This window comes from Bos javanicus, chromosome 23 (genome assembly GCF_032452875.1).
Source record: "Bos javanicus breed banteng chromosome 23, ARS-OSU_banteng_1.0, whole genome shotgun sequence".
Lineage (NCBI taxonomy): Eukaryota > Metazoa > Chordata > Mammalia > Artiodactyla > Bovidae > Bos > Bos javanicus.
The window spans coordinates 36,576,674-36,601,716 of record NC_083890.1 but is presented as its reverse complement, the minus strand read 5'-3'; the positions used below and the strand labels follow the sequence as shown (position 1 = coordinate 36,601,716).

Genomic DNA, 25,043 nt, shown 5'->3' with positions numbered 1-25,043 from the left:
ACTGTCGGGGCTTCCCTGGTGGCTCAGGGATAAAGAACCTGGCTGCAATGCAGTTGACGCTGACGCAGGAGATGCGGATTCTATCCCTGGGTCAGGAAGATCCCCTGGAGAAAGAAATGGTACCCCACTCCAGTATTCCTGCCTGGAGAACCCCGAGGACAGAGGAGCCTGGCAGGCTACGGTCTGTAGGGTCTCAGAGTCAGACACGACTGGACACCACACATGCAGGCATGCTGTTGAAGAAAAAGAAATACTCAAAATAATTTGTATTAGTTCATGACCCAGTTGTATGCTAAAGCTGTGTAAAGTTCGGTTGCTTTTCCTAGTCCCTGGGATGAGTGACTCTCAGGTATCATTCGAACAAGGTGGTAGCTGGACACTGGTTCTCCCCTGGGTTGGTGAGCCTACGGGAACCGACCCTTGGCTTCCAACTAGCTTTAAAGTATAATGGTGTTCTAAGACTAGTGGGTGTCGACTTTTTGGTTTAAATTCCCCCTTTTCCCTTAGGTAGGACTCTGAATTTTAGATTTCATGGATGAATAGGTAACTTTAGTGAGTGATTTGAGACTGCAGTACATAAAAATGTGTCAATAGTTCAGGATGACTGATGGCTCCTCTTGTAACCAAGGCCACCTGCTATTTTTTATAGTCCTGCCGCATAAGCCATCTTGAACAGATAATCAATTCTGTTGCACGAACAGTCACTTCTGTTCACCAAGGAGGCCCACTTTCCCTCCCCAAACAGGACTATTAAAAAAAAAAAAAAAAAAGCCTGTATAATCCAAATAATCAAAACTTCTGAAATACTTGAGCAGTTGTAAAGCCAGCCTTCTGCGTCTCTCCTCTTTGTCTTCCTCCTCTCTTCCCTTATGAACTGAAGAACAGCAGAACCATTTACGCAGCAGTAATACATGAGGGAAAACTGCAATGGTGGGTTCATATACGTACATGAAAATACACACACGTGCAAGTTTTAGTCAGGGTCTTGTTTCTTGCATAACTTTTCCCTAGCATTTTAATCTTGAAAGGATTAAGAGAAAATTTGCTCTACTCAAGTATCAGGTGTATTGTAGCAACAGCCTGTGGACAGGAGAAATTAATTTTTCTTCAATGACTTCCTTCGTTTCATTGGATTAAAAATTATAGAGTTTGAATATGAAATGTGAATGTCATGAGGTGTTCCCTGAAAATGCCCTGGTGAGTTCAAGTTTTTGGTTAAAGCTGATTTAAACTGTTCATCCATTTTCCCCTCACCCATTAAAGTGCTATTATCCTGCAGAATTAGTGATGCTGGATTTCTTGTTCATTTCTTTAACATGGTACACACAGGGTCATATTTGCCCTTTGAAAATTCAGCAGGATTCAAATACAACTTAAGTCACTTGATTCTTTCCACAAATATTTATTGGGCTTTAAATGGGCGACAGGCACTGGTTTTAGGGCTGGGGATGCTGTGTTGAACAAGACTATTAAGGCCCCTGCCCTAGAAGCTGACTTTAGAAGAATGTAGGCTATCAGGGTTTGATGAATACAAATTTAAAATTCTCTTTGTAGTATTTGGGCCACTAACAAATAATGATTTTAAACTCTAAACCTCGAACTTTCACAAAGAGGAGAAACATCAGTAATAAAGGATTCTCGCTTTTTAGTTATAAAATGTTATTTTCATATCTGGATTTCAACTTGAGACATGGTTGTTAGTACTTAAACTTGGATAGCTTTGTAGTAGTGAACAAGCCGAATTCACTGGGCTGTATCCTTTCCAGTTTCTAGCATACAGCTTAGACACCATTTAGAACTCTGAAATTTAGAATTTTTCTGACCAATTCCAGGTAGAAAGTCAACTGGGACACTTTCTAAAAATGTTAACTGGCCCCTGAAGGGATCCCTCAAGGACCTTGCCAACTGCTGTCACATTCTGACCTCAAATCATTTTAGGTGCCATGACAGCTTAAAGCAGCAGCTCAAAGTGTGGCCCACAGACCCCTGAGGTCCTTGGGAGGCTTCCTGGTGGCTCAGAGGTAAAGAATCTGCCTGCATTGCAGGAGATGCAGGAGACAAGGGTTCAGTTGTTGGGTCAGGAAAAGCCCCTGGAGGAGGGCATGGCACCCCACTCCAGTATTGTTGCCTGGAGGACCCCATGGACAGAGGAGCCTGGCAGGCTACAGTCCATGGGATCACAAAGAGTCAGATGCGACTGAAGTGACTTAGCACAAGGTCCTTTAGACCTTTTCAGTGGATCTACAAGGTCAAATCTATTTTCGTGTTAAGACTAGGATGTTATATCCCCTTTTCATCTTCTTTCTCACATTTATCATGAAGTTTTCCACTGTACATTTGGAGCCTCTCTATAACACAGTGAATCAGTATTTTTTAAATAATCTATGATTGGTGTCTTAAAATTGGGCATAGGTTAAAAATCAAGTGGTAATTCCATCAAAGGATCTTAACATCGAAAGTATTAAAAGTTCACTGATAAGGGTTCAGATTCCTATGGGAAGTACCAATTGTTGAGTTTTGGTGTAGTATAAGGGAAAGAATAATCCAAGATTATTAGAAAAGGCTATTGTTATTTCTCCACATTCCTGCTATATTTACATATTCTAACCAGAAGGTCAGTCTCAACAGATTGAATGCAGCACATAGGAGACTTCAGCTCTCTTCTGTTAATGCAGGGATGAAAAATTTCACAACACTGTAAAACAACGGCACTACATTTTGAAGGGAAAATCTAATTATTGCTTTTAAAAGTCTCTCACGTATGTAAATATGTTTTTAGGTTATTTTTAATGAATTAATAAATATTAAAGACTTGTTCTAATTTGCAACATGGTAAGTGTTTTTCTCTGTAATTTTTAATAAAAGAGTCTGGATATTAACTGACTTAAGAACTGGTCTAAAGGAATGTATAAGTAAATTCACCTCCAGGAAGTTCAAGTGTGGGGTTACATTCCTTGAGATCCAAGATCTGTTCCTACTTCTCAGTTTGAAGTGGTTTCAGGAAGTTTAGGTAGTCTCCTTCACAGTTAGGGGCCCCCCATCCTGGGTGGAGTGACAAAGGATGAAGACAAATAGCCTGAATGGTAATTTAGTCAATAGAGTCCATCTTTAATCTCCAGGCTCCTGCGTCCAAAGTCATGAAATCCTCCAGGACCATGGAAGAGTTTCAAACTATTGCTGCGGAAGACGAAGCGTTGTACAAGGGCTGCATGACATGTATTCTTGGAGATACAGCTTGCAACTCCGCATGCGTAAAAGGGAATCACAGCTGCTTATCTGAAACGTCTTCATCATCCATTTGGAAATGAAGGATTCCGCCTGCTGTACTTCCATCACCACAGGAAGCCACACCCAGCTGACTTCTCAGTCCAGACTTGTTCTCAAGGTCACCTATGTAATTTTTTTTTTCCCCCTGAAGCCTCAGTGTTCTTCGTCTTCTCGGAGATAATAGCCCTAAGCCCTTCAGTCATCATTTCCTTGTCCTCAATTTTCTTCCTGGCTTCCTGCAATTTTAATCCCAAGCCCCTGCAATTCCTTGCCTTGGAGGTTTAAGTGGCCCCATTTACAACCAATTTTCAGCTAATATTTGATGCATTCTTTTCAAATAAACCAAACTGTCCTCCTCTGCAGGCTTGGTGCTTTTGCACCTAATAAAATCAGAGGGTTGATAGTGGGCTTTTAAACTGATGTGGTTTCTCTTCTGTGATTTTTACAGAAAAATAGATCTTTCAAAGTAGGAAATAGACCTGTTCCTGATGGGTTAATTTCAGAATCTCGTGCTGTCATTAATCAAGGGAAAGAAATCGCTCTTTCATCTGCCCTTTGCTCCAGTTCTTACAAAGGAGAGGGAATGAGAGTGGGGTAGATGAGTAAAGAAATCATAGACTCTTTTTCTGGGGGCTCTTTCCTTCTAACCTTCTCTGGGTGCCTTATCTCTGGCCCCTTCTGTAAGCTGATCCAGCTCATGTCGGCCTGACACATGAACCATGCAAAGCTGCTTTCTAAAGAGATTTTAATTCCTGCTTGACAGGCTAGGCTGAAGCCCATGAGCGACAATAGATGGTGTTTTTTTTTAAAACAAGACTGAAAACCATGGCGCACCTGGTATTTCATTGAACATCAGACAGACATATTATTTTTTTCTCAGAAAAGGAAAAAAAAAAACAACAGTTAAAAATAGCTAAACTTTAAGTAATAAAATACAGCTCAGTTTGCCAGGAGTCCTGTATTAAGAGAGCCACCATTTTTGGCCTGCCTGAAGACTGTTTTTGTCCCTAATCTGTTTTAAATCTTCTGAGGGTTTTATCGTTTTTTCCGCCTTTCCATAAAATTAACTCAATATATTTTTTTTAATCCTAGTCTGAAATTTCATCCTTCATGAGCCCCCTGCGTGGCTGAGTTTCAAAGTATCACGTCATGTAAGATAAATGACATCTTTGGACCCAAGATATCTGGGTTCACTGATCATGTTTAATGTCTTGGGTGGGGGTGGAGTTAGAAACTGGGATCTTCCTTCAGGATTGTATGAGGCCAGATCCAGAATAAATGAAAACGATTTAGGAGCTGCCTACACATCCTCTTGCAAACGCAAATTGAGCGGGCCCCCTCCCTTTTTTTTTATGACCGTAGCAAATTTCAGCTAGCTTTTGTTCCTGGCCGGTGGTGTGCATTATGCGCATAAATAAGGTCTGCACATAATAAGGATAACTCTGATCACAGAGATAGTGGTGGCGGTGCTTTGACGAGGGTGGTGACTGTCATTTATTAACTGGGCACCAGGCTTCGTGTTCGCTCTCCTTGATTTTTTTTCTATTTAATTTGCATACCAGCTCCAGGCACTGGATGTTGTCACTTCCGTTTTACCATTGGGGAACAGGGAGACTAGGCTGGCACAAGTTGGGATGACCTGCTTGGTGCAGTCCTTGGTGTGAGCTTGGTGCCAGAGCTGATACCACATGGCACAAAGTTGGTTTAATCAGCCTTTTGCACAGAAACTCCTTATTTACATCAAGGGAAAAAGAGCCATTTAGAACTGTAGGGCACAGCTCAATTTACATAATACTTTCCTGAGCATTATCTTAATCCTTCCAGCGTGCTTAGGAGAGAGGTGGTCTTACCATCTCCATTGTGTGTTTCTTCTTTGTTGTTCTTTGCTGGCTGATACTGATTTTGACGTCTTGGAGGAATTGCAGACTGCTAAAGTTAAAGGACGCTTGTTGGTTATGTGAGCTACGTTTATAGTTCAGCATTTGAGTAACTGTTTTATTAATGTTCCCATGGAAGAGACTGTTCTTTTCTAGTTATTTAAAGGAGGCCTGCTGCATTCGTGGATATAAATTTTGCTCATGAGGGCTTGCAGCACTATGTGTTTTTCAGTGGGTATGTTTTAAAATTGTATGAGAACATTTTCAAAGGTAGCACGGCACACAGATTGGGACAGTCAGGGACCTAAGGGTCGGCTGGTACTTTGCTATTAATTAGCTTTGTGACTCCAGGCCAGGCCTGTGACCTTTCTGGGTCCCACTCTCCCCATTTCATTACAAGTGGATTGGCTGTTCACTGAGGATTTACTAGAATTTCTTTGATCTCTTTGGAAAAAGTTGACAGCAGATTCTCGAAACCTTCACTACTCAATAGCTAATTATTTTTATTGTAAGCGTATGAACAATTATGTGTCTTACGCGCATTGAAAGACAGATGACAAGCCATTGGAAAACAGCTTTAAACTTTGTTATCCCGTGTCACTAGGGAATGAGGTACAGGGTTGAGATATTTCATTTTAGGGCCTAGGTTGTGTTTTTATTATAAGGAGAGGACCAAATCTCGAAGACTTGGTATTGCCAGCCTTGCTTGCTTGCAGGCCTCCTTCCTTCCTTCCTCATTTAACTTAGTTAAAAAGCCATTAGGCAGGCCTGAGCAAGGAGGCCCAGCAAGGCCAATAAGCAAATATATTGAAGGTAATGGGGACCAGACTTCTTACTGTCAGAGAAGGAAGCTACAAATTGAAAAAAGGGAAAAGCTAGAAGGAGCTCTGTGCTATGGATTATGAGTGAAGTCATGAATTTCAATATGTAGAAGTGTTATGTGTATGACATTTAATTTTAAATATAGAAACAAAAGTTAATATTAAAGTATGTGTACATATATATACACACACATATATGTATATATATGTACATGTATGTGCATAAGTATACAACATACCCATTTTCCTAACTCAGCTCACTAAGAGGGCCAGGATGCAGTGATAGCCCTGTGAATATGAACACATTTATTGTTCAGATCCTAGTTTCTAAATATCAGTCTTTGCTCAAAGAAACCACAGGACTTCGGAAAAAAAAATCTTGTTCTAGGGCTAGGACAGGGAAGACCCAAAATGAGTTTTGAATATCTTCTCGTGCCAGGAAAGACAGATGTTCTCAGAGAATATTGGAAAGGTGGCAGAAGAACACAGCAGCCTGCTTGAAGGCATTCCCACTAATCAAACCTGAGACAATTTGGACATGAAAATAGTATTACAGATTACATCTGACTAAACAAACCAAGAACGTATGGGGCCATGTTGATATCAGTAAATGCATGAATAAATGAGAAGAGAGAGTTCTCCTTAAAAATAGAATGTTATTTGTTGAATAAAAAGCTGAGATTAGAAACATGGTGATTTGGCATCTTTCTAATAAGGATATAGCTAAGAAACATCAATGAACGCTAAAACCAGTGAGTGAAGTTGAATGAGGATCAAGATAGTTGTATTACCTCAAACTGTCCACAAATCCTTATTCACTGTGACGGGCAGCCCAGTAATTCCACTAGAGAAACTTGGAAGATTTGATCTGAATCATGTGATCAAAGTTGCCGTCACCACTGATGGACAAACTGACATTATGTGTTACTTGATGAGATGTGGTGAGAACACAGCATCTTTCCCCAAAAATGTAACCTTTGAATCTTCTCATGAGAGAACCTTGCTAATCTCATTTGAGGGGCATTGTACAGAAATAATTAGCCGGCAATCTTTGATGTAAGGGAAATGAACTTTAACGAAGAGCTGGATACCGCTCCAAATTAAAAACTGGAGAGAAAGACTTAAGTACACAGTGAGGTCCTGGGGTAGATTCTGTGTGTAGGAAGAACATTATTGGGGCAGTTGGGCTCACTTGTATGAAGAAACTTTTACGAGTGAAGGGTGTATTGGGGCTTCTTGAACCATTTGCACCACTTGTCTGCAGGTTCATGTTGTTTTGGAAATGGAAATTACTAGTACATGAATGCTTAGTTCTTAGTTTTTACTTTATTGTATGATGTTTACAAAATAGTTTCTGAATTCTGTTCTTTTTTTATTTTACTTGTATACACATCTTGCAGGGTGTAATTAAATCGGGCTTTCATGTCTGTATTTTTATGAATGTTGTATAGCAAAGAATATAGTTTCACAAACTCAGGAGATTCTGGGCCCATGATGTGGTCTGTGCGCCGAATGGTATGGCTTGACTGAGGACAAAACGAGAAGTGTAGAGGGTCCCAGGCTCAAAACTGTGGCTATCGTAATGGTGGTGAGACATTTCACGTTAGTGGGGTCGTGGGTAGGTGTTCTGGAGTCAGAGTGCCTTCCCCACCGACCAGATGTGTGACATTAAGCAGGCGACCTAACCTGTCTGTGTTCCATCTCAGCAGTCAAGTAGGTAAGGATAGTACCTATGTAATGGAGTTATTGTGCGAACCATGTGACTAATAACCAGTCAGATGGTTAGAAGGATCCTTGGTGTAGGATAAATGCTATGTGTTTTGTTATTACTACTGCTACCATTGCAACTATCACAATATCTATAATTTATGTAGAGACTAGAGAGGCTGGTTAAAGGAATTTCCATTTGGCAGTTGGACAGTCGATCCCTTCTACACTGATGAAAGAACAAATGCTGTCGGTTTTTGCATGCTTGACACTGTGCACTGATTTTTTTTTTTTTTTTTAGCGATGCTTCTCTTATCCCCAAAGCCACCCCTTAAACTTTCTTTACTGTTTTATAAGAGGGAAGGCACACATTTTAAAGTGTTCAGGAAGGACAGTGGAAATGAAGACAGGATCAAAACCAAACATAAAGAAAGCCAGACCGAAGATCAGAGAATCAAGATGCAAAGAAAAATGTTGACTTTGGCAAAAATATTGTGACTGCGGGTCTTATTTCAAGTTCACATATTGAAGCTCAGCAAGTTTGCATATTTGCAAATGCAAATGAATTTGTGCACCAGAGAAGCTAGCAAACTTGGGATCTTCCTGGAAGGAGGGTGCTTTTGAGGGACTCGGGGGCCTGGGGAGCCGGTCACCTGCACCTGACTCTCGAGGACTCGCTGTCCCCGAAGTCCTGCTGGTCAGGCTCACGATGCAGCCCACGTGGTTCTTACAGAGCATTAAGCCTTACATGCTTTTATTTATTTATAGTCTGCTCCTTTCCTAAAAGGGTTTGAAGGAAGAAATCGAACTGCCTGTTACCTGAATAAGCGCTAAATGATCGTGGATAGACCAGCATTAACAAACTGTAAAATGAAAGAAGAGACCAACTGACTGAGAGGAGAGAGATTTTGACCAGTGCCTGGAGGGATGGGTAATGAATGACTACTCGGAAGAAGGAAATACAGTCACAATGAATGGAGCTAGGACTCGATAAGCACATTTGGGGGCAACAGGTAGGGTGAACTCAGGCGTAGGAGAGCCTGCGAAACATCTCAACACATGGTTCACATGCTTTTGTAAGCAGGTCCCCTCCCTTTGGTTTGGTCTCTCGTCTATATCTTTCTGACTATAGTATTTTGAATGTTGGGTCCCATTTGTCTCTTTTGAGAAACACTAGCAACTGAATGGGAATGAACTACCTGGAATTTCTCATACTACCCAGGCTTTAGAAGTCTTCCATGGAGTAAAGGGAATGGATGTCCAGGCAGTCTAGGTGGTGATTAGAAACTTAGAACCTAGAGCTGGAATCCATGCATTCCAATCTTGGCTCTGCTTTTTACTAGCTGCTCATCTTCACAATCTGTAAACAGTGTTGGGATAAGAAACAAATGAAGTCTTATGTGAAAAGAACCTGCAATAGAGGAAGTGTTAAAAAAATATTTCACTAGTATGTATTTGTTTAGTGTGTAGAAATTGGAAACATTTTGTGTCTTAAGTAGTTTGCTTTATGATGGAAGCTGATTTTATTTTTTTGTAAAGCAAGTGTGGGAAACGTAGTAACTGGTTTGTTTTCTGGTCACCACTCTTTCCTTTTTTTTTTTTTTTTGGATAGAGGTTGTTCATATCTTACTCCATTCACTTCAAACTTCCTACCTTACCAACTTGCTGAAAGTGAAGTTGCTCAGTCGTGTCCAACTCTTTGTGACCCCTTGGATCGTAGCCTACCAGGTGGCCAGAGTATTGGAGTTTCAGCTTCAACATCATTCCCTCCAAAGAACACCCAGGGCTGATCTCCTTCAGAATGGACTGGTTGGATCTCCTTGCAGTCCAAGGGACTCTCAAGAGTCTTCTCCAACACCACAGTTCAAAAGCATCAATTCTTCGGCACTCAGCTTTCTTTACAGTCCAACTCGCACATCCATACATGACTACTGGAAAAACCATAGCTTCGACTAGACAGACCTTTGTTGGCAAAGTAATGTCTCTGCTTTTTAATATGCTATCTAGATTGGTCATAACTTTCCTTCTAAGGATCAAGTGTCTTTAAAATTTAATTTCATCTTTTAATGGCTTCAGTCACCATCTGCAGTGATTTTGGAGCCCCAGAACATAAAAGTCAGCCATTGTCTCCCCATCTATTTGCCATGAAGTGATGGGACCGGATGCCATGATCTTAGTTTTCTGAATGTTGAGCTTTAAGCCAATTTTTTCACTCTCCTCTTTCACTTTCTTCAAGAGGCTTTTGAGTTCCTCTTCACTTTCTGCCATAAGGGTGGTGTCATCTGCATATCTGAGGTTTTTGATTGTTCCCAGCAGTCTTGATTCCAGCTTGTGCTTCATCCAGCATATTGAGATTCATTTCATATGCCTTGAAAAAAGTGAGTGTTAGTCATACTCAGTCATGTCTGACTCTTTGCAGCGTCATGGATAATAGCCCACCAGGCTCCTCTGTCCATGGAATTCTCTAGGCAAGAATACTGGAGTGGATTGCCATGCTCTCCTCCAGGGGATCCTCCCGACCCAGGGATTGAACCTGGGTCTGCTGCACTGCAGGCAGATTCTTTACCGTCTGAGCCACCCGGGAAGCCCTCATATTTTCCTTAGTGTTTTCCACTTCAAAGTGTATAGTTCAGTCAATTCAGCAGTTTTTAGTATAGTCACCAAGTTCTAAGATTGTGATCATGATCTAATTCCAGAATATTCTTATCACCATTGAAAGGAACTTCATACTCATGAGTAGTCACTCCATTCCCTATGCCCCCTGGAAACCACTAATCTGCTTTGTCTCTAGGAATCTCCTTATTCTGGACAGTTCATATAAATGGAATCATACAATTTGTGACCTTTTATGTCTGGCTTCTTTCACTTCATATTTTGAAGATTCATCTACATTCATGCATTTTCCAGCATTTATCAATACTTTGTTCTCTTTTTGACTGTATAATAGTTCATCTTGGACTGTACCACATTTTATTGATCCATTCATCAGTTGATGGACATTTGGGTTGTATTCACTTTGAGGCTATTTTGAATAATATTGCTGCGAACATTCATATACGAGTTTTCCTGTGGACATATGTTTTCTATTCTCTTGGGTATATATCTAGGAGTGAAAATTACTGGGTCATAGGGTAATTCTTTAACATTTTGAGAAATTGTTAACTGTTTCTCAAAGCGGCTATACAACTCTATGTTCCTGCCGGTGATGTATAATGCATGAGGGTTCCAGTTTTTCTACATCTCCCCCCACACCTGTTACTGCCAGTTTATAGCCTGTTACAGCCATATAGGGGATGTAGCATACATAGATCCTTGTCTCCTAGTCTTTGTGGACATCATTTTCTCTGGGACTCTTTTGAACACCCGTAACCCATCTCTTTAGATTGTGTTAAAATTCCTTCTTATATATTTGTGTAGCACCCTGTGTTTCTCCTTGTAACATCCCTCATCACACTGAATTATAATTGTCTGTTAACTTTATCTCCTCCTTTTGACTGTTAACGTGTTAGGGAAGTTACTAAAATATTATTTCCTGTGGTACTTCCCAAGATTAGCAGTGTCTGACTCAGTTATGTAGTCTTACCTTATTTTTGGAGGGGAGGGTTAGGGAACTTGCAGATTAGACTTCATAGCATTGTTACCTGGGCACCTGAGTATAAGAATGGAAATCTTCATTGCTTTTAATTGTTAGATAGTACTTAGTTGTCTGGGAGCTAAGACAGGAGTCTTAAGCCTGTATGTTTGGTTTACTAAAAAGTTATTTATTTTTTACGGTTGTACTAATATAGTACAGTACCTAAATTAATCAAGAAGTAGGAGGGAAAGAATTAGAGACACCATAAAGTATCACCATAGGGAGAAAACACTGAGATGACTTTAAAAATATGAATCAACTAGCCATTTTTATCCTGATCCTTTTGAAGGGCATAACCAATCGAGAACTGATTGCTTCTTTAAAAAAAAAAAAAAATACTACCAGTTTCACAATGTAGATAGACATCAAGGGCAGTGCCATGAAACTTCTAGACCATCAGAACTAATGCTGAATTCTCATGAGTTCAGTTACAAATATCAGAAATCTGAGATTCATTACAGATGGGGATCAGTGCCGGGGAACAAAAGCTGCAAGTGGAATTAAACATAATTAAAGACTTAAAAAAATTGAATTAAAAAGTACATGCAACTTGAGGTTGACTCAGAGTAAATTACAATGTCCTGTGCATAAACACAGAGGAAAAAGCATATTTAATTAGTTCTTTGGAGCTTTCCTCTCCCCAAATCTATTTGTCTTCATAATCAGTGTTTAGATAATTTTGTTTCCAGGTATTATTTTTCATCCCATAAAGATCTGCTGTCCTGTTTTTCGATTTTTCTTCATTGAAATAAGGTTATGCTTGGACTGGATGGCCATTTCTTTCTATGATAGCGCTTTCAGTGTGTTCTTGGAAATTCTAGCCAGCTTCTTTGCTATGGTTTTCCTATGCTTCTGGAACGAAGAGGAAGTGGGGGAGGGAAAGGCAGAGAGAAACAAATCTAAGTTGGACCCAGATCAGTGAGATAGTATCAGATGAGGCCAAAACGAATCTGGCAGATCCTCTTCTCATGTTTCCCACTTGAGCACACACATATTGTTACTTGGAATACCGCTTGCATTTCTTTCATACTTCTAAGATTTTCTTCAGCTTTAGTAACAAACTTTAGCTTCAAATAGAAGCAAGGCATGAATATTGAGTTTGTTTTTTTTTTTTTTAACGTGTGAATGTGCTCAGAATGGATATTTTGCCATTGAGGTTTGGTTAATGAGTAATAGAATGGATGTTTTTTTAAAGCATAGCCTTGAAAGTGTGGAGGGCAGAGTTATGGAAGGTATATCGTCTTCAGAGTCATATAGACCTGAGTTTGAATCCTCCCTTTATTACTGAATAGATTCACAACTTCGTGTTAATCTGGCACGCTTTCCACATATGTGACGTGGGCATGTTAATTTCTGCTTTAGAGCTTTGTCATGATAGTGGATACTTTTAATGACATAGATGTTGCTCAATAAAGGGGAGCTGTTTGAAAATTGTCCCATTTACTGGAAAAAGGGGGCTTAGTAATTCTTAGGGACAAAAAGCAAATTTCTTGTCCCATACTCTTTTTAATGTCAGCTAGGCATTTTATTCTGATGATGTTCAATTTAGTTATGAATGGTAGCCCTTTCCCTGAGTTCTGTATGGAAACATGTTAAACAGGCGTGAGGAATCTGGGAGTTCTGTGGGAGCACCTACATTTGTATAGATGAAGTAGTCCAGGGCCATGTGGTCAAGAGTGTTTAATGAAACTTTGTTACTACTGAATGGGAGTAGAAGGGATCCAGTATTTTATTCCTTATGGTCACTGCAGACAACTGAGAATTAGCTTTGGAAAAAAATCTTCAAAAGAAATACTTATCTCCAATATATATATCTCAAATATATATTTATATATGAAATATATCTCAGATAAGTAAAGCTATATTGATGATATACAAAGTTGTTTCTCGTTCCCTTGGTATCCATAGGAGATTAGTTCCATGACTCCTACAGATAGCAAAATATGGGGATGCTCAACTCCCTTGTATAAAATGGTGTTGTATTTGCAAATAGCATCCTTCCCTGTAACAAAGTCATCTCCAGATTACTTAACAGTAAATGTCATAGTTGTAGACACAGTGTACATCTTACGTGAATAGTCTCAAAGCAAACTCAAGTTTTGCCTTTTGGAACTTACTGGAATTTTTTCTGCATGTTTTTGGTACGTAGTTGTTGAATCCACACATTTGGACCAGTGGATATAAGGGACCATCTGTATATCTAAAGGGGAAAAGTTAACTGATTAAAAAAAAAATCATTTCTGTTAGTTTTAAAAATAATTTTAGGTCACAAGAAGGTCCAAAAATCACAGAATGTCCATGCACCCTTTTCCCAGGTTCCCCAAATGGTATGGTGTCTTCAGTAAGCAGAGTAAAGTAATCAAAACCAGGAAATTGTCATTGGTAATTTACAGTTTCAGAGCTTAACCCATGTTAGTCTTTTTGAGTGGAGGAAAGTCTTTTTCACATAACACTTAATTTTCATTTGGGTTTACTTTTTAGAATCAGTTTACAATGGTAAAACCATTTTGAAATAAGAATGCTTTGGGTTAAATTGGTTCTGCAACTTAGTTCTTCCTGTGTAACCTTTAACATCTATCTTAAAGGACTTTGCTTATCATCTGTGATGATATATCTCTTCATCTGTGAAAGGGGATATTATTTACCTTGCAGAATTGTTGGAAGCACTAGCAATTATATATTGTAAAGAGCCTTTTCAGTAAATGGTAGCTTTCAGTATTGCTGTTCTCTTGCTATATTTTCATCAAAACTGAAAGTAGCTGGTCATTATATTTAACATCGTATGTGTACTTTTGCACTTTGTGAATACCTGTGAGTGAAGGCCCAGTATTTGGTAAATACACCAGAACTGCTTCCTGGCTCCTCTGTGTCCATCTCTCTTAAACGTACCTGCTGCAGTCTGTTAGCTTTCTTCCTGTCTTATCTGCATAGCTGGCTATTTACCTTTTTCTACCTGATAGTCCAGAAGTCATACCTCTCCTTTGTGCAAATTCTGTTTCCTCTGCGAGTGCTTTCAGTTAGATGGAATCTAGTTATCTTCAGATTTTTGTTTTGTTTTGTTTTCCTAATGTCTCTTCTTAATTAGTTATGTTTTCTGAGAGTTGATGGTAGCCCTAGGTAGATGCCAGCCTCAAACCCGAGTTCATACAGCCAGCTCCTGGGTCTCGCTCCACAGGGAACATTGTGTGATGGAGGGAGGAGAAGGGGGTTAGAGTGCTTTTGGCTCTGTGTGTGGGGAGAGGATGCTGGTGTTCTGTTTCTGAACCTGTCCACATGTTCTTATCTCTGAGCTTGGGTGCAGCTGCAAAGGTAGAAACAAGGTTCTGTGCCCTGCTCTGTATTGTACTTTCTTTTAAAAAAAAACTCATTTAGCCCAGATATATCTGACCCTGTTAAAATTCTTTAACATGACTATTTTCAGTACTGACCCAATAAATATGTTTTCTGATAAGACCTTTCGATAGAAGAAGGACTTAAAGTTGCCCTCAAAAGGCAGTTTTCTGTTGATTTGGAGTGGAAATTTTTGTTTACTTTTAATTTTTATTGAGCCGCACACTGGGAAGAGCAGATGGACATTCCAGGTCTCCTGCAGCCTTCCCCTCCTACTCTGACTTAGCTTCCTGCTCTCTTGAAGTCTGTGCAACCCTACTCCTGTTTCCAAGGTTTTTGTTTTATTGTTTTGCTCCTGAGCACGTCTGCCCTTTTCATATCTTCCAACTTTCCATTCCCAGGACAGCGACTGTATTTTCTTATGTCTGCATACTATTGTTTATAAGTATATAGACATAGAAATGCATCTAAGGAATGTTTGAAAGTGTTCCTTTATGTTTTAAAATAATCCCTTGATGCTTTAGCAAGTGGCATATCATTTCCTGCTTTAGTTTTTTCTTAGGCAGACAAGCCAGGGCTGAAGGAGGGGTGAAAAGTTCACTCTCCGGAAGTGCTGTTTAGGTCTGAATCACGTGACGAGGAGCAGCCCAGGCTGTCAGCCATTCCCTGTGGATGTGAGTCTCTGAGACAAGGCTGCAGAAGAGAGGCTTCTTCTCAGTTCTGCTTTCTGTACTTAAATAGAAAATGAATGCATGGCACTGTTATTATTCCAGGGACTCACTATAATGCCCTTATTATTATCTAGATCTGTGCTTTAAAATTAAGTTTTAACCATGTAGTTATGCAATCGATTTCATAGAGATCAGCATTATAAATAATAAACAAAATATAAACAGAGCACATTAAGTATAATAAGAATGTTATTTTTGTGAAACTTTTGTTTAATACACACACACACACACACACACACACACGTACGAACAAACATTTCCATAGGGTCCTGCACGTCTGCAGGGCTTTTGGACATCATCCTGTAACTCCAATTCTGTTCATTTAAAAAGCCCAGTTTTCAAAGTGTATGTACTTGTCAATGAACATGTTCTTTTAAAATGCTCATAGTTTCATATTTTGAATTTATTGTACCTGCATTTTAATTTATGTAAATATGTTATATATCCTACAATATTTTCTCCACTCAGTGTTGTTTTCAAGGCCATAAATACTGCTATATGTATACCTAACCTGTTGCATCTAACATCATGGAACGTTACAATTATCACTGGTATATTACAGTGAAAGAAATAGAGGAAAACAGTAGAATGGGAAAGACTGGAGATATCTTCAAGAAAATTAGAGATGTCAAGGCACAATAGATGGGCACAGTAAAGAACCGAAATGGTATGGACCTAACAGAAGCAGAAGATATTAAGAGGGGGCGAGAGTACACAGAACTATACAAAAAAGATCTTCATGACCCAGATAACCATGGTGGTGTGACCACTCACCTAGAGCTAGACATCCTGGAGTCAATGAAGTCAAGTGGGCCTTAGGAAGCATCACTATTAACAAAGCTAGTGGAGGTGATGGAATTTAAGGTGAGCTATTTCAAGTCCTAAAAGATGATACTGTTAAAGTGCTGGAATCAATATACCAGAAAATTTGGAACACTCAGCAATGGCCATAGGACTGGAAAAAGTCAGTTTTCATTCCAATCCCAAAAAAGGCAATGCCAAAGAATGTTCACACTACTGCACAGTTGCACTCATCTCACATGCTAGCAGAGTAATGCTCCAAATTCTCCAAGCCAGGCTTCAACAGTATGTGAACTGAGAACTTCCAGATGTTCAAGCTGGATTTAGAAAAGGCAGAGGAACCAGAGATCAAATTGCCAACATCCATTGAATCATTGAAAAAGCTAAGAGTTCCAGAAAAACATCTACTTTTGCTTTTTTGACTACACCAAAGCCTTTGACTGTGTGGATCACAACAAACTGTGGAAAATTCTTTAAGAGATGGGAATACCAGACCACCTGACCTGCCTGCTGAGAAATATGTATGCAGTTCAAAAAGCAAGAGTTAGAACTGGACATGGAACAACAGACTGGTTCCAAATTGGGAAAGGAGTACATCAAGGCTGTATATTGTCACCCTGCTTATTTAATTTATATGATGAATATATCATGTGAAATGTCGGGCTGGATAAAGCACAAGCTGGAATCAAGAGAAATACCAATAACCTCAGATATGTAGATGACATCACTGTTTTGGCAGAAAGTGAAGAGGAACTAAAGAGCTTCTTGATGAAAGTGAAAGAGGTGAGTGAAAAAGCTGACTTAAAACTCAGCGTTCAAAACTAGTACAGTCACTATGGAGAACAGTGTGGAGATTCCTTAAAAAACTGGAAATAGAACTGCCTTATGATCCAGCAATCCCACTGCTGGGCATATACACTGAGGAAACCAGAAGGGAAAGAGACACGTGTACCTCAGTGTTCATCGCAGCACTGTTTATAATAGCCAGGACATGGAAGCAACCTAGATGCCCATCAGCAGATGAATGGATAAGAAAGCAGTGGTACATATACACAATGGAGTATTACTCAGCCATTAAAAAGAATACATTTGACTCAGTTCTAATGAGGTGGATGAAACTGGAGCCTATTATACAGAGTGAAGTAAGCCAGAAAGAAAAACACCAATGCAGTATACTAATGCATATATATGGAATTTAGAAAGATGGTAACAATAACCCTGTGTACGAGACAGCAAAAGAGACACTGATGTATAGATCAGTCTTATGGACTCTGTGGGAGAGGGAGAGGGTGGGGAGATTCGGGAGAATGGCATTGAAACATGTATAATATCATGTATGAAACGAGTCACCAGTCCAGGTTCGATGCACGATACTGGATGCTTGGGGCTGGTGCACTGGGACGACCCAGAGGGAGGGTATGGGGAGGGAGAAGGGAGGAGGGTTCAGGATAGGGAACACAGGTATACCTGTGGCGGATTCATTTCGATATTTGGCAAAACTAATACAATATTGTGAAGTTTAAAAATAAAATTTAAAAAAAAATCAGCATTCAGAAAACTAAGATCATGGCATCCGGTCCCATCACCTCATGGCAAATGGATGGGGAAACAATGGAAACAGTGACAGACTTTATTTTTTTGGGCTCCAAAATCACTGCAATGAAGAATGCAAGCTATGAAATTAAAAGATGCTTGCTCCTTGAAAGAAAGGTTATGACCAACCTAGACAGCATATTACAAAGCAGAGATATTACTTTGCTGACAAACGTCCTTCTAGTCAAAGCTGTGTATGGATGTGAGAGTTGGACCATAAAGAAAGCTGAGCACTGAAGAATTGATGCTTTTGAGCTGTGGTAATTGAGAAGACTCTTGAAAGTCCCTTGGACTGCAAGGAGATCAAACCAGTCCATCTTAAAGGAAATCAGTCCTGAATATTCATTGGAAGGACTGATGTTGAAACTGAAGCTCCAATACTTTGGCCACCTGATGTGAAGAACTGACTCATTGGAAAAGACCCTGATGCTGGGGAAGATAGAAGGGAGGAGGAGAAGGGGATGACAGAGGATGAGATGGCATCACCGACTCGATGGACATGAGTTTGAGCAAGCTCCAGGAGTTGGTGATAGGGAAGCCTGGTGTGTTGTACTCCATGGGGTCGCAAAGAGCTGGACACAACTGAGCAACTGAACTGAACCTGTTGCATCTCACATCATGTTACAATGTGCCTAGAACACAGTTGACTTATATTCTCCACCAGGAATGAACACCCAGTTGTCTTAAATTTTTTTAATTACAAAGTTTAAAAAACTTTTTGGTGTGTAGCATGTAGGACCAGGGATCGAACCTGTGAGTGCTGACTGCCTGTGAAATCCATACACCCATGCTGTCCTTCATCTTACCTCACCACTAACAGCTGCTGTGAACAGCCTCAAGCACAGCCCCTCCTGGAAACTACCAAGGGGCCTTTATCTGGGATCTAGATTGATACAACCTCTGGGCCACAGGGCATATGTATACAGTTCAGATACTGTGAAACAGTGTAATTTCTCAAAGTACTCTGGGATTACCTCCAAAATGATTCACTAGTCCACACTGCCACCAACTGTAAGAGTGCTTATATACCTGTATTCCCTCCAATACTTACCGTTAGTAAGTCTTCTCATTTCCCCCGTTTCTGTATAGTGGGTGTAAAATGACATCTTTTTGTTGCTTTTATCTGACAGATTAATTTGACTATCTCTTGATGTGCTGTTTAGTTCATAAGTCATGTCCAGCTCTTTGGCAACCTCATGGACTGTAGCCTGCAATGCTCCTTTGTCCATGAGATTTCCCAGGCAAGAATACTGGAGTGGGTTGCCATTTCCTTCTTCAGGGGACCTTCCCTAGCCAGGGATCAAACCCGGGTCTTGTGCATTCGCAGGCAGGTTCTTTACTGCTAAACCAGCAGATATACTTGTTGTCTTTTGGATGTTTCTCTTCCATAAATTTCCCCTTTAAATTGAGTGCGTATTTATCCACTGGAAGTTGTGTTTTTCCTGTTGATTTGCATAAGTTCTTTGTGTCTTCCAGATAATCTCTAGGTGGTGTTAAACTTGACAAGTATTCTCCTAGCTTCTTATTTCTCTGTTAACGTTGTCCATGATGTGTTTTTAGTGAACAAAAAACCCCTAAATCTTTAATGTAGTACATCCAGATTTTACTGTGAAGACTTCGTAATATAAGTTATTCTCTGTCCCCCCATCATAAAATCTATACTACCTATAGTTGATTTTTTCACATTTAGGTCTTTACCCCTCCGAAGAGTCCACTGTGTGTATAGGGTGGTAGGAGGGAATTCAGTTTTATATTTCCATATGATGGTTCTCATTTCCTTGGCAAGTGGGTACCCCTTTGTGCTCCACTGGTTTGTTTTTTAACCACAGTTTATGCTCTTTTGTTACTGTAGCTTGGTTGTATATTTCAATATATGAGTAAATCTTCCTTGTCGCTTTTCTTCAGAATGGACTTAGATGTCTGTGAACTGTATTTTTCCATTTGAATCTTAAATTTCTCACAATTCAACTAAATTTTTGATTAGAAATGTATTTGATTATTTTTTTTTTTGAGTTATGCCACTTGGCTTGTGGAATCTGAGTTCCCTGACCTGGGATTGAACCTAGGCCCTCTGTCTTCAGTGAGACACAGAGTCCTAAACATTTGACCACCAGGAAATTTCTATAATGTATTTGAATTTATAAAATACAACAGAAGTAGTAACATCTTTTTACTAAGTTCTATTTGCAACTTTCCAGTTTCTCCGACTATTTCATCATCTTGTTTGAAATTTATTACAGTACAAATTACAAACCTTCTTACATTTCAAATTGTTCTTTATAGAGATATAGCTATTCTTTTCAGCAGTTGGAGTCAATAGAAGATAAAGGCAAATAAAACAAATCCATAAAAATGATTCTAAAATAGTTGAAATATAGAAATTGAAGGTTTAACAGTTGTTTAAGTAACAATATCCTTTGATCGTGGATTATCTGTGTGATAAAAAAATCTTAAAGGTAATCTCAGACACTCAACATACTGTAAATAACAAAATGAGTTCCCAGTGAGGTCAGATGACTCACTGAAGATTACAGAGTTAGGCTGTGAGAGAACCTCAAATTGAAATCAGATTTTCTCTTAGTTCATTACTTTTTCCAAGAAACCATGCCTGCAATCACCACATAGCTCTGATACCTTGGCATTTAGTGTGTGTGTATTTACCTGGTAGAGTTAATACTAGTTTGCTTATGCTTCAGAAGAAATCAGCTTCTTTTCTCACTGATGTTCACAGAAAGAAGGATTGACCTGCTAAAGCCTTAAATTGGGAGTTGGGGGGGAACACCTCTTGAACAGCATATTGTTTCTTATTAATAATGGTGTAAGTTGGTTTTGGGGTCTTTTTCAGAAGTAAGTCCCTTGCATTCAGCTGCAGTTGATAGAGACTTCAAAAGATGCAGAGGATGGAACTTGCACAAAATAATGGGCGCACATTAGCATGTTAATGAAGTGTTAGAGTGCGGAGCTTGGTGAGCACGCTGAAGCCTGGGAGAAGGGCTCCGGCTCACTGCTGCACCTTTCAAATGGTGCCCTGCTCAGGGGAGGGCCGGTATTCACTCTTGACACACATTTATTTCTTCTCCCCCTGTACATGGGGAAACTTGGTTTTTGCTGTCTTTAACCCATCTAATTTCTCCCCAAATAAGTTGCTTTGGGAACAGAAATGAATGCTCTTCCTTTTTTTTTCCCAAGATAGCAGAACCCACAAGGGAATAATTACAAGTCTAATTCTTCTGTTCTAATGACATCAATTGAATACCATTAAAAAGTCAAAGCCCAAATGATTTTGCAGCATTTTTATTCAGCACATTTGAATCTATATAACAAGTCATTTTGCTGTGAGTTTGTGTAGTAGGGCCATTAGCTTAAATTCTCTGTTTATGTGTGTGTGTTTATGGGGTGAATCCTGTTGGTGGGTAACAGGGAAAATTCCTCCATGTTTCCTGAAGGTTAGCGACATACTGGTCTACTCTTGCAGCCAATGTGGACACTACTTTCCCACATAGAAAACCATAGAGATGTGGTTTTCCAACCCATATGGCTGGATCCACATCGTCAGGCCCAGCGTTTCTTTAGAAATTCAGTATATTTCCACTCACCTGTCAGAATTTCTTTGCCCAGCTGTTCCCTGCCTCCCTGCCCCACATCCATCTAAAACCAAGTTCACTGTTATGGGCTAAAACCCAGGCTTCCTTGAGTGTCATCTTTCTTGAACTGTTAGCAGCCCTCTCTTTTCCAGCCTTGTAGGCTCAACCCTGAGTGCAGGTCTCTGCACGCACACCTGCAGGCCCGTCCTCTCTCCCTGTCTTTTAAACCAAACTACCTTGCAAGCTCTTGGTCCCTGGACGCTGAGCGTCAGATGTGACCTTTTATAATCTATCCTCCTGGTCAGCTTACTTAACTTCTGTGAGCCTATGTGTTCATCCACCAAGTGTGAATGGTTGCAGCTTGAATTGTTTTGCAGATTAAGGATATCATGAATGCCAAGTGCCCAATTTAGCACCTGGCATAGAGTGGGTGCTCACTTTGTACCACCGTCCTCCTCAGGTTCTTTCAACAGGGATTTCTTTCTTTCCCATTCATAGAGCAAGCTCCTTCTTGATGTTTGTGCCTAGAGCACCTTTCTTGCTCAGCTCAGATTTCTCCTATGATGACTCCAAACCAGAGCAGTCTCACCCAGCCCCAGTGCATCACTGCCTTGATATATTTTTTAAAATCTCTTTTATCTCTTGACATTATCATGTATTTGTTTAATAATGACATTATCTTGCATTTATTTGTTTAATGAATGTTTTGCTCTCTGTTCTTCTTCCCCACTTCTTCACTACGCTGTGAACTCTATAAAAGCAAAAGCTGTGTCTGTCTGCCTTGTTGCTACAGCCTACAATGAGTAGGGAGCCTTAGATGTCTTTTTAAGGTTTATGAGTCAGAACATGCAGCCCTAAGCCATTCAGGATGTAAAGCAGCTGCTGCAGGAAAAGGATGGAGAAGAATCTTCTAGAGATGAAGGTAGACCCACGAGGTGGTGAGCACCAACCTTGAAAGGTTTCCATGTATTATACATAGGAGAATCACCCTGGGGGTGGTAATTATAAAGACCTCAGTAACTCCATGAAATTAAGTTTTTCTTTTGGTTGGGTCAGTTTCTCATGGCCCTCCCATTCCTGGCATTAGACTTCTTTCACCCTTGCCCCCAACCCTGCCCAGCCCTCCATCTGCCTTGTCCGTTACCAGGAACCTCATCCTTACTTGTAATCCTACTGCAGACCACTTAATGCTTCCTTTAGTGACCACAGGCTCAACCTTGCTAAAAGGCTTGGCCTCCCCCTGGTTTATACCCTACTCTAGCCTGCTCCTCCTGGTTCTGTGACACCCTAAAAAGACTTGCACCCTCTCTGTCATCTTTGTTCCCATTCACTGGACTAATAAGCACGTGCTCTGTATACTGTGTGAGGCTGTCCGATTTCCGTTCTAGTGGAGTAAGCCAGGGGAGAAAGCAGTGCACTGACCTGGCCCACTGTGGAGGCGGAAACTCTGGTCCCCAGGTCGCCGTCGCCGCTCTGCTTCCTCCTACCTTCACGTTTCCCTGCCTCTTCCTGCTGCACACTGGGTATGTGTCGCTCCACTGTGAGAAAAGTTCCGTGCTTCCTCCCCTATCGCAGGATGACTTGTGTTTCTTAGACAGGTGTTCCAGGCTCGCCCAAAGTGGACTCCATTCGTTGCCACTCCTGATATCTAAGTGTGAATGCTCTGTTTTGCTCTACCCTTGCTTACAGAGGTACATCTCCGCTGCAGTTAGCTTTGCTACGGTTGCGTCTCAGCCTGCGGGAGCTGCATCTCCTCCTTTGTGCATTTTCATCTTGAGCTGGGCTTTAGGTTACAGTTCAAGTCTTGGTTGTTCCAGGAAGCATCTCCAATTATTCCACTTAAGACTCACCCCTCACTCCTCTTGAATTTCTCTTTTCTGCTGTGCTCTCATTTGGCTGGTAGCTTCTGCTGCTTACAATGCCATTCATGTCACTGTGAGGTTATTGGGCCCTGGGTTGCCTTGAAAGCTCCTTAAGGGAAGGGATTTGATTTTCTTCCATTAAAAAGAAAGCTGTAACTTCTGTAACTGTTTACTGCTGAAGATGGCAGTGGTACATGCCATTTTTCTGGGCACTGTTTTCATATACTGTGCTGGATGTTTTGCATGTAGTATCTTTCATTTTCCTATTACCCTATGACATAACATTTATAGTATTGTACAAGAAAAAACTGAAATTCATTTGGCTGATAGTTGGGAGTGTAGTTTCAAAGGTCAGTCTGATTTCAAAGCTTGCGCTCCTTTCCATTGGTCAATGATGGGTGGTTCAGAGTGGTCCGTATTTGAAAATTTGGTGATAGATACCAGAAAGGAAAGTGAGATTTCTAATAGCATCAGAATACTCTAGAACCTGCTACCAAAGAGAAGGAATAGTGAAAACAGGAGAAGAGTGTGGGTCAGGCCAACACACACACACTCTCCCACTTAGAGCTTTGTGTGAGACTGTTTTTAATTATTGTCTCCCCACTGGAAGATGAATCGGCAGTCAGTTCAATTGCATCAGGTAATGGGAAGCATTGACAAATAGATAAGATAATACCATTGATAATATCTGAAATGTATTTTAGTCGTTGGTTTCAAGACTCCTTTACACATTTTTTAATGTAGTGACTTTTACAAGTAAGGGCACTACTGGTTCTCGACTTTTTTTTTTCCCTTCTAGGCTCTCTTAGGAGTGAGTTTGTTTAGTGGAAGGAACATTAGTTTTACAGCAAGTCAATGTGGTTTTAGATTATATTGAATAAAGGAGGAGAGAGGCCTAAGTGTAATTTCTAAATAATTTGTTGGGATTAAACTTATCTGTAATATCCAGCAGGTTATACTTGCAGATTTTGGGGCTTTTTAGGAAGGTATGTGCTCTTCCATGTGTTCCTTTAAATGGTCCTGTCCTAAGAAAAAACCTTATATAACTTTGTTAACAGTCAGTTACTGGTATTCATTTTTTATGTGCACATTGTCATTGCTATAATTATTGCTGTCATCACCTGAAAAGTCCCAATAAATGGATACCAGGACCACAGAACCAGTCAGCTCTGAGTAAATGTTGATGTCAACTTTTGATGCAGTGGTGTAGAAGAGACTGGGAATAGAATTTCCTTGAAAATCAGAGCAAACAATTTAGCCTACCAGGGTTTAAGTTCCAAAAAACAAAATTAGAGGATTAGACTGGATGGCCTCTAAGGTCTCTTGAGCTCAAAATTTTTCAGAATCTATGACTGTTCGTTCCACTTCTTGCCTCATTAATCTCTCCTCCAAAAGGAAACCTAATGTCTGACAAGGTCTGAGGACAGAGAAGTAGCATGTTCATAGGAATTGGAAAGACTATTGGAATGAAGTATTTATTTCCTTCACTCTGTGTTAAGAACATCACTGTCTTGAACAGCAGGGAAGGAACAGGATATATCAAAGGGACTACTAGTCCTCTGTGATAAAGAAGTTTAAATTCCTGTTGTTCAGGATTTTTAAAAGACCTGTCCAGACATGACAAAGGGTGAGTTGGCACTGGGGTCCTAACTGTCCCAGAGTTTTTGTAAATTGAAATAACCAAACACAATCTTCAGTTCAGTTCAGTCGCTCAGTTGTGTCCGACTCTTTGTGGCCCCATGAATCGCAGCACGCCAGGCCTCCCTGTCCATCACCAACTCCCGGAGTTCACTCAAACTCACGTCCATCGAGTCGGTGACGCCATCCAGCCATCTC

At 40.2% G+C, this 25,043-nt stretch overlaps 1 long non-coding RNA gene across 6 annotated transcripts in view; it reads left to right on the top strand.

Moving 5' to 3' along the window:
- The window catches only part of LOC133236618 (uncharacterized), a 405,417-nt gene that overhangs the window by 237,838 nt on the left and 142,536 nt on the right, over positions 1-25,043 (top strand). The gene's annotated exons all lie outside the window — the stretch shown is intronic.